At 34.4% G+C, this 11,197-nt stretch overlaps 1 protein-coding gene across 1 annotated transcript in view; it reads right to left on the minus strand.

Moving 5' to 3' along the window:
* The window catches only part of LOC125232209 (tRNA dimethylallyltransferase), a 256,267-nt gene extending 246,597 nt beyond the window's left edge, over positions 1-9,670 (minus strand). Inside the window, exon 1 of the mRNA XM_048137845.1 lies at positions 9,534-9,670. The gene's annotated coding sequence lies outside the window, so the exon portion shown is untranslated. The remainder of the gene's footprint in view (positions 1-9,533) is intronic.
* Between the last annotated feature and the right edge of the window lie 1,527 nt (positions 9,671-11,197).

Raw genomic sequence — 11,197 nt, forward strand, 5'->3', positions numbered from 1 at the left:
GTAAATTAAAATCTCGCTATGTATAAATACAGAGTGAGGCCTGTAACAAAAGCAAAGAATTAAACTGTAGACTAGAGATGGGCCGAATATTTGGTAAATATTCGGTATTCGGCATATTCGGCAAGTTTTGAATTGTTCGTATCCGGCCGAATTATTCGGTTGCATTGCCGAATATTTACCGAATAAACAAAGTAAATAACTAATGAAGACCTTACGTACTCCATTGGATAATAAGCTCTTATTTTACTAGCTTTTTAAGGAACTGCAAAAAAAAGAGAAACCTATGCGTCAAAATATAAATACAATTGTTTTTAGGGTTCCGTACCAAAAAGGTACAACAGGAACCCTTATGGTGCGACTCTGTCCATCTGTCTGTCCGTCTGTCACATTCCTAAATATCTCGAGAACTACTAATGCTATCAACTTGAAATTTGGAATAGTTGTGAACATTGTAAACCTCTACAAATAGAAAGTATAATTTTTTTAAATATATTAATTTTAATTGTAGAAAATGGCCAAAATGAAAGGGGGGCAAACTGTAAATTTCAAGTTACTAGGTCAAGTGGGGTATCGTTGGAAAGAGCTCAAATTGAACGTAAATAAACTATTTTTTATCATTTTTTTGTTGTGGAAAAAAAAAAGAATTTTGAAGGAAAATGTAAAAAAAAATACCGTTCCCCCCTTATCTCCGAAGTTTACCAACGAAAAATTATGAAAATTTTAGTAAACATTGGTTTTATGCTATATATTACAGGAAAAATATAATCATGTTTGTATTTTGAATACTTTTTTTTAATTCACAAAAAACTTTTCAGATTTTTACTTTCAATTTACCCACCCTTGCGGATGTATATCGTACTTAAAATTAATACGAGATGTTACGTAAACCATCTTCTGTCCAATAAAGTAAAAACTGTTTAAATCGGTTAACATTATAAAGAATTATCCCTGAAAAACCAGGTCGCGCAAATTAGTTAGCAAATTGACCGGGAGATGGCGCTATACACTATAATACTCATTAGTGCCTATACTTTTGTCTTCTAGTCAAGTCATTAGAGTTATATGAAAATATGAGAATATTTTTACTAGGTAGTTTGAAAGAAAGTTTGTACGGAACCCTCGGTGGGCGAGTCCGACTCGCACTTGGCCAATCTTTTTTTAAGTTAAAAACCCGTAGTTTATTAGTTGAGAAGAATTCAGAGTTGTTTTAACTAAGTTTTAGTTATCCACTAAATCATAAAAACATAGTTGTAGTAACATATGTAAGGATTATCAATCATTTAATAGTTTTAATGAATCCCCTTAAAAAACATGGCGTAACCGAATGTTCGGCCGAATGTTCGGTTCGGTAAGAGCTGAATCGAATGTTCGGCCGAATATTCGTATTCGGCAAAGTCCATATTCGGCCCATCTCTACTGTAGACTATATGCCTTAAACTGACTAACATTTGTTCAGCAACTTTTAAAAATTATGAAATCTTTAATTTTCATACTTAGAAAATAAATATTAGTTTCAATGGACGCCATTATTGTTGTCATTGATGTTGTCTGTCACGCTTAAGACCTTTGTTTAGACTTAACATAATTCTCAATACATACCTCTTAGGAAAAACTTTCAAGAGTGATAAAAATCAAAATACAAGTTAAGGTACAGCGGGGCAAATCTCGACTGAGGGACAATTGTAACTGATCCATTTTTTCCATTATTACACTATGATGTTGAGTTCTACATGTATCCACTGAACACGCCTACCATATATAACCGGTGGACACTCTATTTAATAATGCAAACATTGTAAAACATGGCAAACATGGACCAGTTACATTTGCCCCCCCAGTCGAGATTTGCCCCGCTGTACCTTATCTGTTTTTAAAAGTCGCTTAACAAAATGTTGGTATAAGGAGTATCATCCCACAATTTAATTTTTTGCTTTTGTTAAAGGGTCCACCAAGTACCTATGCTTTTCGCAAACCTACAATTGCGTAAGTATTGAACATATACTTACTTCAATGTTTATACTACATCATATCTATGTTATATATTTCTTTATCACTTTTGCGACTCGTACTTTGACCGATTTTTATATCTTAAGACTATGTATGACACACACACCAGATCAAACTAGATAAAGTAAATTAGTTACCTGTTACTGTCAGCTCCACAATTTCATCATGCGACAGCGGTACACTTCATTTCAATGCACACAAGAACTATTTTCCAACGATCGTGCGAAAAGGTGTGGTTGTAGATAAATCGTTGAGTCTAGGATTAGATTAAAAGCCGTCATATTAATAGAGATAACATCTATTAATTAAAATTAAGTAGTTTATAGCAGTCGTGGTTACAAAAAGTGCCGGTGTTTTGCTTTGAGAGGGAAAAATGTCAAAACTTTTGGCTTTTTGTGCCAATATTTTCTTGTAAACTTTAACTAGGCACCATCCATCATATTACTTGACATAATACTAAGGACAATTTTGGCGGTTTACTATTCCAAACGACTGCCAAACGACCTGTGGGCCAAGAAAAGTACCGAATGGACACCAAACATAGTGCGGCGTGACGGCAGACCGCGAAGGAGATGGCGGCACGATCTTGACGTCTTTCGGAAAGATTGGCCGAACATTGCCTTAAACCGAGAAGCGTGGAAGAAAGAGAGGGAGGCCTTTGCCCAGCAGTGGGACACAACAGGCTAATAACAAACAAAAAAACTATTCCAAAGATAGGGGAAATCCTAGGGGTGAATAAAGTAAACTAGAAACTTAGAGAAAAAAATAACTTTTTAATTAACTTTCTTTTTTAAAATGGTAGTTATTAAATACTTAAGTAACTTAATATAACCTGGTTAAAAAAAATTATATAGTAAGTATATTTATTTATATTTGCATTTATTTATATTTATGTATTATATAAGTATTTTATGAAGTTAATCAGTTGTTTTCGATTATTCTACCATTGTCATTTTTCCTTCTCCTTGCACCATTTTTACATGTCTCTGTTTAGCCCGATGGTTGACTGGTAGAGAATGCCATTAGGCATTAAGTCCGCCATTTGTACATTTTTGCTTTATTTGTGCAATAAAGTTTAAATAAAAAATAAATAAATAAATAAAACGATAGCTAGCTCAGTCTATTTACTTAAAACACAAATACCTAATATTGTCTTCGGTTACCGCGATAGTTACTCATGAAATAAAACTATGGAAACGGATTAAATCGCGTATAATGAATTTAAAATACATCCCGACGTTTCGAACTCTTTACAGCGTTCGTGGTCAACGGGTGACTGAGGAAAAATTACAATGTGCAAAAGCTACCCACATACAAGAAATATTAACGAACCATGACCACAATTTAAAATTCATTAATAATTCATTAATTAATTCATTAATTTTAAATTCATTATACGCGATTTAATCCGTTTCCATAGTTTTATTTCATCACAAATACCTATTTAACTTTAGAGCATAGAGGTGAGTCAGTGGTTCTGTTACTGGAAGACCGGGTAATATCCAATAGGACACACGTAACACAGTACTTGGTAAAAGTGTATTGTCAGTTTCCAAGATGGAAGAACTCTTTTTCCTTGAGGTCTGAAAGAATTAGTCATATTGGTCCTGCAGTTCTTGGAATCATCTCTAGGGGCTCAACAAACCAGCCCTTTATGTAAAGTTATCCAATTAAACAATAACAGATGACTGGTGGCGCTGGTGGCGCTGGTGGCCTAGCGGTAAGAGCGTGCTACTTTCGATCCGGAGGTCGCGGGTTCGAACCCCGGCTGGTACCAATGAGTTTTTCGGAACTTATATGCGAAATGTCATTTGATAATTGCCAGTCGCTTTTCGGTGAAGGAAAACATCGTGAGGAAACCGGACTAATTCCAATAAGGCCTAGTCATCCTTCGGGTTGAAAGTTCAGATGGCAGTTGCTTTCGTAAAACTAGTGAATACGCCAAATCTTGGGATTAGTTGTCAAAGCGGACCCCAGGCTCCCATGAGCCGTGGCAAATGCCGGGATGGGATAACGCAAGGAGGATGATGAGATGACTCACATATTTTACTCCACAGTCCACATCCGACTATTTAACCTCTTTATCTATTATACCTATGTACACGGAGAAAAAAGTCTCGTCCATGATACCTGAATAGTGTAATCTGAACGAGAAAATCTAGTAAATTCTGGGACAATTGTTCACATAGTATAAATAACTAAACTAGTCTGTTTAAATGCGTTGAGCTTAGTGAACTAGTTATCTTGTAATTGCTACACATTAAAATAGCGTGTATTACTAGAATATTTAGTAATCATAACACGTGGACCGTACAAATAAATAATATTTTCTTGCAGAGCTTAATAAATGAAATGTGACCTTGACAATATATTCTTGTAAAGGTAATATATACATTACGTATCATAAAATAAAAATATTGTAAGGGTCACACAGTCAAATTGTGTGTATTACTAGATTATTCAGTATTTATAACAAATGGAGTGTCTAAATAAACAAAATAATGTAAACTCCACAAGAAATTCTTGTAAAGGTTATAAAACTTTAGTTAGGCCAATAATAGGTATCGTTAAGAATACAAGTCATCTGATATATATTACATTCTCTTCATTTATGTAAACTTCATTAAATGGTTGATAGAACAAGAAAGTTAGTTACAGCAACTGCATTTATGGTACTCTCTAATAAATATACAATTGCGTTAACGTGTTATATTTTTATCGGTACCTATGAATTTGTCTGTGCACTGTATAGACAACTAACATTTCTTGTAAATGTAAAAAAAGGTTTGTTGTCTATACAAGGTGGTTCAGTAGGATTAAAGGCCGAGCCACGCCAGATACGTGTACGTAGACGTGTGCGTGGCGTACGCGCTGTAAAGTACGAATCTTCAAAAGAGATGATACACCGCTAGACACACACGGGAAACACGTCACACAAGCGGTGTAATCTCTAATGAGGATTCGTCATTTACACCGCGTACGCTACGCGCACGTCTACGTACACGTCTCTGGCGTGGCTCAGCCTTTAATCCTACTGTACCACCTTGTATAGACAACAAACCTTTTCTTACATTTACAAGAAATGTTAGTTGTCTATACAGTGCACAGACAAATTCATAGGTACCTACCGATAAAAATGCAGGTTGCTAGGACCAGTTCCAAGAGACAGAAGCCTAGAGTTGAAACTGGGATCCGGAAACCTGGGTCACCCAGCATATGGAATGGATGCTATGAGCGGTGAAAATTGGTGAATCTGAAAGTAAATAAAATAATTATATAATTTGTTAAAAAATATATTTCAACGATCCTTAGTGCAAGACTTTGTTCATATATTCGTCAGTGTTAATAGAACCGTCCTTCATTTCGTCCAAAATTTATATTTTGCAGAATTTTTCCACTTTTGTTCCACAGTATGGCATGGGTCACAGGAAACTTGCAACCATTGTAAATCATCTGAAAAAGACATTAAAATTTCTATGAATAAATTTTACATTAAGTAATATTCTACGTCCACTTCAGATATATATAAAGACTGTCCACGATAAAAAGTGGTCATATATAACATGGTAAATCTTGAGAATAATGAGAATTTATAAGCAGCATGTTTGTCAAATAATTTGTAGATATTAAACTACATTATAAAAATACAAACAAATTATAAACTTTAGGTGGCCTATGAATTTTAGCAGTATGTATCTCATGATAACAATATTTTTTTGTACAGTGTCTTCTTGCAGTCTTTAAGTACAACAGTTTTAATGACAAAAATATTTTTTTAATGTTTAATTATAATAGCCAAAATATACCCTATTACATACTGATTTTACGATAGTAATAATTTTTCTCATTGTAATCAGATTAAGAAACTACTGAGATTTTCTAACTTTGCTGAATTCGAGTTTTTGACACTTTTTGGCTCTCCATACAAAAACAACTGTCAGTGCTTGGAGTAGAAAGTCTTCCTGACTCCCAAAAGTCGAAATGAGTTTCAAAAAGTATTTTTTTGTCTGCTAAGATGTCATTCTAATGTGTGTAAAACAGCTTATAAAAATATAAGTATTTATAAAATTGTGCCAGGAAGCGTGTGAAGTTTGTTAAAAAACACTGTACAAGAAATGAAATGCTTGATGGTATACATTCGGCGAAACCTCAGACACACTAAAGCATTATAAGGAATAGCTTTAATTATTATATAGTTTTATGTATACAGATTTATCAAAATATAATATTGCTTCAAAATGTGCATTCAGGAAGAAAGATTTATCATGTTATGTATGACCACTTTTTATCGTGGACAGTCCTTATTAGTTCAGTATTTAGATTTTGCCCACGTAATGTCGTATGAATTTGTATGCAATGTAAAATGAATACAACATTAAATGCCTTTTTACTCACCATTCTAATTATCTACTAAGTTCTACATGATGTACGGTATGTGACTCACCTGCTTTTGCCAACTCTGCCATCTCCCATCCTTGCAAGAGTTTTTGCACCTCTTCATCCATTTCCTAAAATGGAAACTACCAAACGAATGGATAATACGTAGTGAGTACGTTTAACGATAAATAATATAACCTATTGCGATCCGCGTCCACGCATGATCTCTCATGACACGTAAATGGCCGCCGACCACGCCGCAAAACATTGCGTTTCGTTACACAAGCAAAACATTTATTTATGCGGACAATATTTTTGTTATAACAATTATTTTTCGGTGTGTATTACGAGAATATCATTGTTATTTTTTACAAGAGGCGCAAAGTAAAATCAACTATACTGCTATAGCATTCACTACGATATACAATGGTACTTAAACATGGCGTTTCGTTACAAAAACGAAACACATATTTATACTAACTAAATACTTTTTCAACAGAACTATTTGTTCACCAGTATACATTACGAGAATATTATTGTCATTATTTACAAGAGCTGCAAAGTAATACCAACTTATAAAACAGTCATATCAACTATACTGCGATGGCATTCGCTACGATACAAATAATAGAGTTGACAGCGATGCGTACATATTTATACAAACTTAATATTTTTAAATATAACTCTTCGTTGAGTTTACATTACAAGAATATTCTTTTTATTTCTTTACGAGAACTACAAAGTAATGGCAACGTATAAAAAAGTTACAGGAAGTATACTGTGATAGTAACCGCTAAGATTAAGATTGTAAAGATAATTTTTATTTTTTTGGCATTACAAGAAGCTTCTTGTTAATAGAATTATCGTAACCTTTATTCTATTAGTTGTAAATAAAACTAGAGTTCTCGTATATGTAATTCAAACAGAACTGTTTAGTGCATATTAATGTTTGCTTAGTTCTATTGAATTCAAAATATAGTAAACGTAACAATACAGTTGTTTTTATTACGAGATTGTAGTATCAGTTACGATAAATCTATTTTACTAAACGTTCTGGTAGTATTGTTAAAATATTTTTTTTCCGTGTAGGTTGTATGGTATTCACATATTTTACTCCACAGTCCACATCCGACTATTTAACCTCTTTATCTATTATACCTATGTAGGTTGTATGGTAACTGTGGTATGTACCACAGTTACCATACAACCTTGAAATTTTAGCAGACGTCAAATATTGGCATAATTCATGTAATACCTACAATTTGTTCGTAAAAACGTATTGTTTTACCCAGCGTGGATGCCATCATGCCAGACTGTGCAAATACCGGCGGCGCCAGAGGCAAATAGAGTTTTGATAGTGATACGTTTTGCGATTTTTGCTCGAGGAAATGTGTATCAAAACTCATGTTATTTGGGCTAGTCAAGTTTTTGACCGATAATACTGCGTAGACGGCCAATAGATCATAAGATGACTAGCTTTTGCCCGCGGCTTCGATCGCGTTAGAAAGAGACAAAAAGTAGCCTATGTCACTCTCATTCAACTAGTTATTTCCACCTAAAAAATCACGTCAATTCGTCGTTCCGTTTTGCCTTAAAAGACGCGACAAACAAACAGACACACACACTTTCCATTTTTTTTTTAATAAATAAATATAATAGGACATTGTTTACACAGATTGACTGAGCCCCACAGTAAGCATATTTAAAGTCACACACAGGTCGAACGCGATTAATTAACATTATTTTTATTTTTACCTTTTTTCCCAACGTTTCGGCCAGGTTGCACTGGCCGTGGTCGCGGAACTCGCGGAAGACTCAATATGTGTACAAAGCGAGTGTTATACCCCACAGTAAGCTCAAGAAGGCTTGTACTCAGTGGGTACTCAGACAACCGATATATAATATTACGTGATATTACTAGGATTTATAATATTAGTATGGATTTCACGATTTGCTTTTTGTATGTTTCAGTATGATGTTGATGATTTCCTCCTAAACGTATCCTTAGTAATAATAGCCGTTAACATGAACGAGGAACGTAAGTTCGCTTAGTTCCATTGAAAAATGTTACTAAATATAAGTCATTTTTGCGAATAATCTACCTCTATATTTTGAACAAAACGAAACAGAAATGAGTTTATTTGTAATATTCAAACGCGCTCACACTATTTCAAGAGATTTGGTAACTCCTTGCAGCGGCAGTGAGTGAAATACGTAATTTGAGTTTTTTTCTTTTAAGTCCGACTTACGCTTTACTGTAGATTTCTAATAGGTTTTCCTGTAATCTATAGATTGAAAACTATCTCGTGTATTTTTTTGAAAATTTTACGCTTAGTAGTTTCGGAGATAAGGGGGGGGGGTGGACATTTTTCCTATTTTCTTAAATTACTTTACTAAAAAATTATTAAAAAAAATATTTTTGAAATACTTTTAAAAAGCTCTTTCATTTGATATGTAATGTAACACAACATAGTTCTAGAAACTTTGATTTTTAATTTCTTACTTTAAATTACATGTCCGTCTTTGGGTCACAGGTTTACATATATGTGCCAAATTTCAAGTTAATCGGTTCGGTAGTTTCGGAGAAAATTGCTGTGAGAGACGGACAGACAGACACACGAGTAATCCGTTTTTCCTTTTTGAGGTACGGAACCCTAAAAATAAAATAAGGGCGACCGGTCTGGCTCAGTCCGGTGACCCTGCCTGCTAAGCCGCGGTTCGAATCCCGATAAGGGCATTTGTTTGTGTGATGAGCACAGATATTTGTTCCTGAGTCATGGATGTTTTCTATGTATACAGGGTGTAACATTAATGCTGGTGATCAATTTAAGAGCATAACCGGTATCGAATAGCGGTTACGAATACCACTTCCTTTTTTTAAAATAAACACCATGAAAATTAAAGGTACTATAGAAGGTAATGTATAAGCCGTAGGATTTATCTTCGGCAATTATGTTACATAGTGTATAATATGTATTTATCTATTTAAGTATGCATATCGTCGCTTAGCACGCATAGTACAAGCTTTGCTTAGTTTGGGGCTAAGTTGATCTGTGTAAGGTGTCCCCAATATTTATTTATTTATTTATAAAGTCAGATTACTCGAAAAAAATATGAAATATATTCCAGGACTGTTCGTAAAAGGATACAATCTTCAGCGCCCGGTTCCTAAAGTCAACCACCGTGAAGTTCTGTTGGGGCTCCAGAATATCCAGCAGGTGGTGGGGGGCTAGGGCCCTCTCTGCAGCTGTAGCCTTGGCTGTCACCACATCCAGCCCTTTGTATACCTGCAACAAAGGATACAAACTTCAGCGATCCTGACATATCCAGTATCCACCACACATACCTAAGATAAATTTTGTGGTTTCAAAATTTAAATTTTGTGGTTTCAAAATTTAAATTTTAATCGTGGTTTCAAAATTTAAATTTTGTGGTTACAAAATCCCGACTTAGTAGACCGATTTCCATCAAACATGGCTAAGAAAACTGCCGACTAATTTAGCTTTCGAACAACAAAAAAAAAATCGATGTCGATTCATCCCTTCTGGAGCTACGATGTCACAGACAGACACACAGAAACATAGACAGACAGACTAGTCAAACTTATAACACCCCGTCGTTTTTGCGCCGTGGGTTAATAAAATGAAATAGTTAACATATATTATGAGTATGACATTAAATTTTCAGTCTTTATCAAGTCCACCGCAGTATAGTTCTGCAATGACATTTTGACATTCATTGTGTGGAAAAAGTGACAGCGCCTCCAAAGGCTTACTTAATATGTACCTACCATTTTTTTTTTACGTTTACGCTATCTAGTAAAGTAGAATAAGTCAAAACTCATGGTTACAAGAGAATCGACATCAAGTTTTATAACGTCAAAACTTTTTTTTCACAAAACTAAAACTGTCACAAAACTAGAATTTAAGCCTTAATTTTCTAAAGTTTACAAAAAGGAAGAAAATATGATATTTTATATGTATTTTTTTTTAGACATGACCGCAAGATTTTCAGAGCAAATGAGTTCGCACGTAAATCTTTGAGGTTGGAAGCCCGATGAATATGCGGGGTGTCCCTTTTACATACATTTCATACTCTTTAGCTGCATTTACATAATTGTACCATGACACCGACGACGCAGATTTATGCTGAGCCAGAGACAGGTTAGGAATAGAGTTTTTCAATATGTTACTTCCCATAATATGTAAATTATTGTCAAGTGTAATATAGTTGATTCAAAGATTCAAAGAATTACAGTTATAAGGTGTTACAAAATAAATAAATCCGTGCATTCAGTCTGCATGCAGGCGTGCAAATATTTAAAAACAGGCAATTAATATTTACAAAAGCATGTCAAACTAATAATTAAAAAATCGAGAGTCAATACTTATAGACTTGCACAGAAGTTGCTCAAAATTGTCCGATAGCTATCGTAAGTCGACAAATTTTGACTGTGTTAATTACCACCCTTTTCTTCCCGTGGCTTTAAAAGTCGACTATGGGATATGGGTTAGATTGTGGCGTAGGCGAGAGGCTGGCAACCTGTCACTGCAATATCATACTGTCCGTGATTGTGGACATTAAAATAAAACAGAGCGAAATACCAAACAGCCGGCTTCCAGACAAATTATATATTGACAACTAAACAATCAAAATGAGAAACAAAATATGTCCATACCATACATGTCATTGCAAAAAATATCGTATAAAAAGTACAATCATTATATCAAACCCACATCGTCTACGACACATAATTTCGTTTTTTTTTTCAACCCCTGACTTGCCAAGAGTGGCACTGAAACTTGAGTAGTTT

Source organism: Leguminivora glycinivorella, chromosome 12, assembly GCF_023078275.1.
Source record: "Leguminivora glycinivorella isolate SPB_JAAS2020 chromosome 12, LegGlyc_1.1, whole genome shotgun sequence".
NCBI lineage: Eukaryota > Metazoa > Arthropoda > Insecta > Lepidoptera > Tortricidae > Leguminivora > Leguminivora glycinivorella.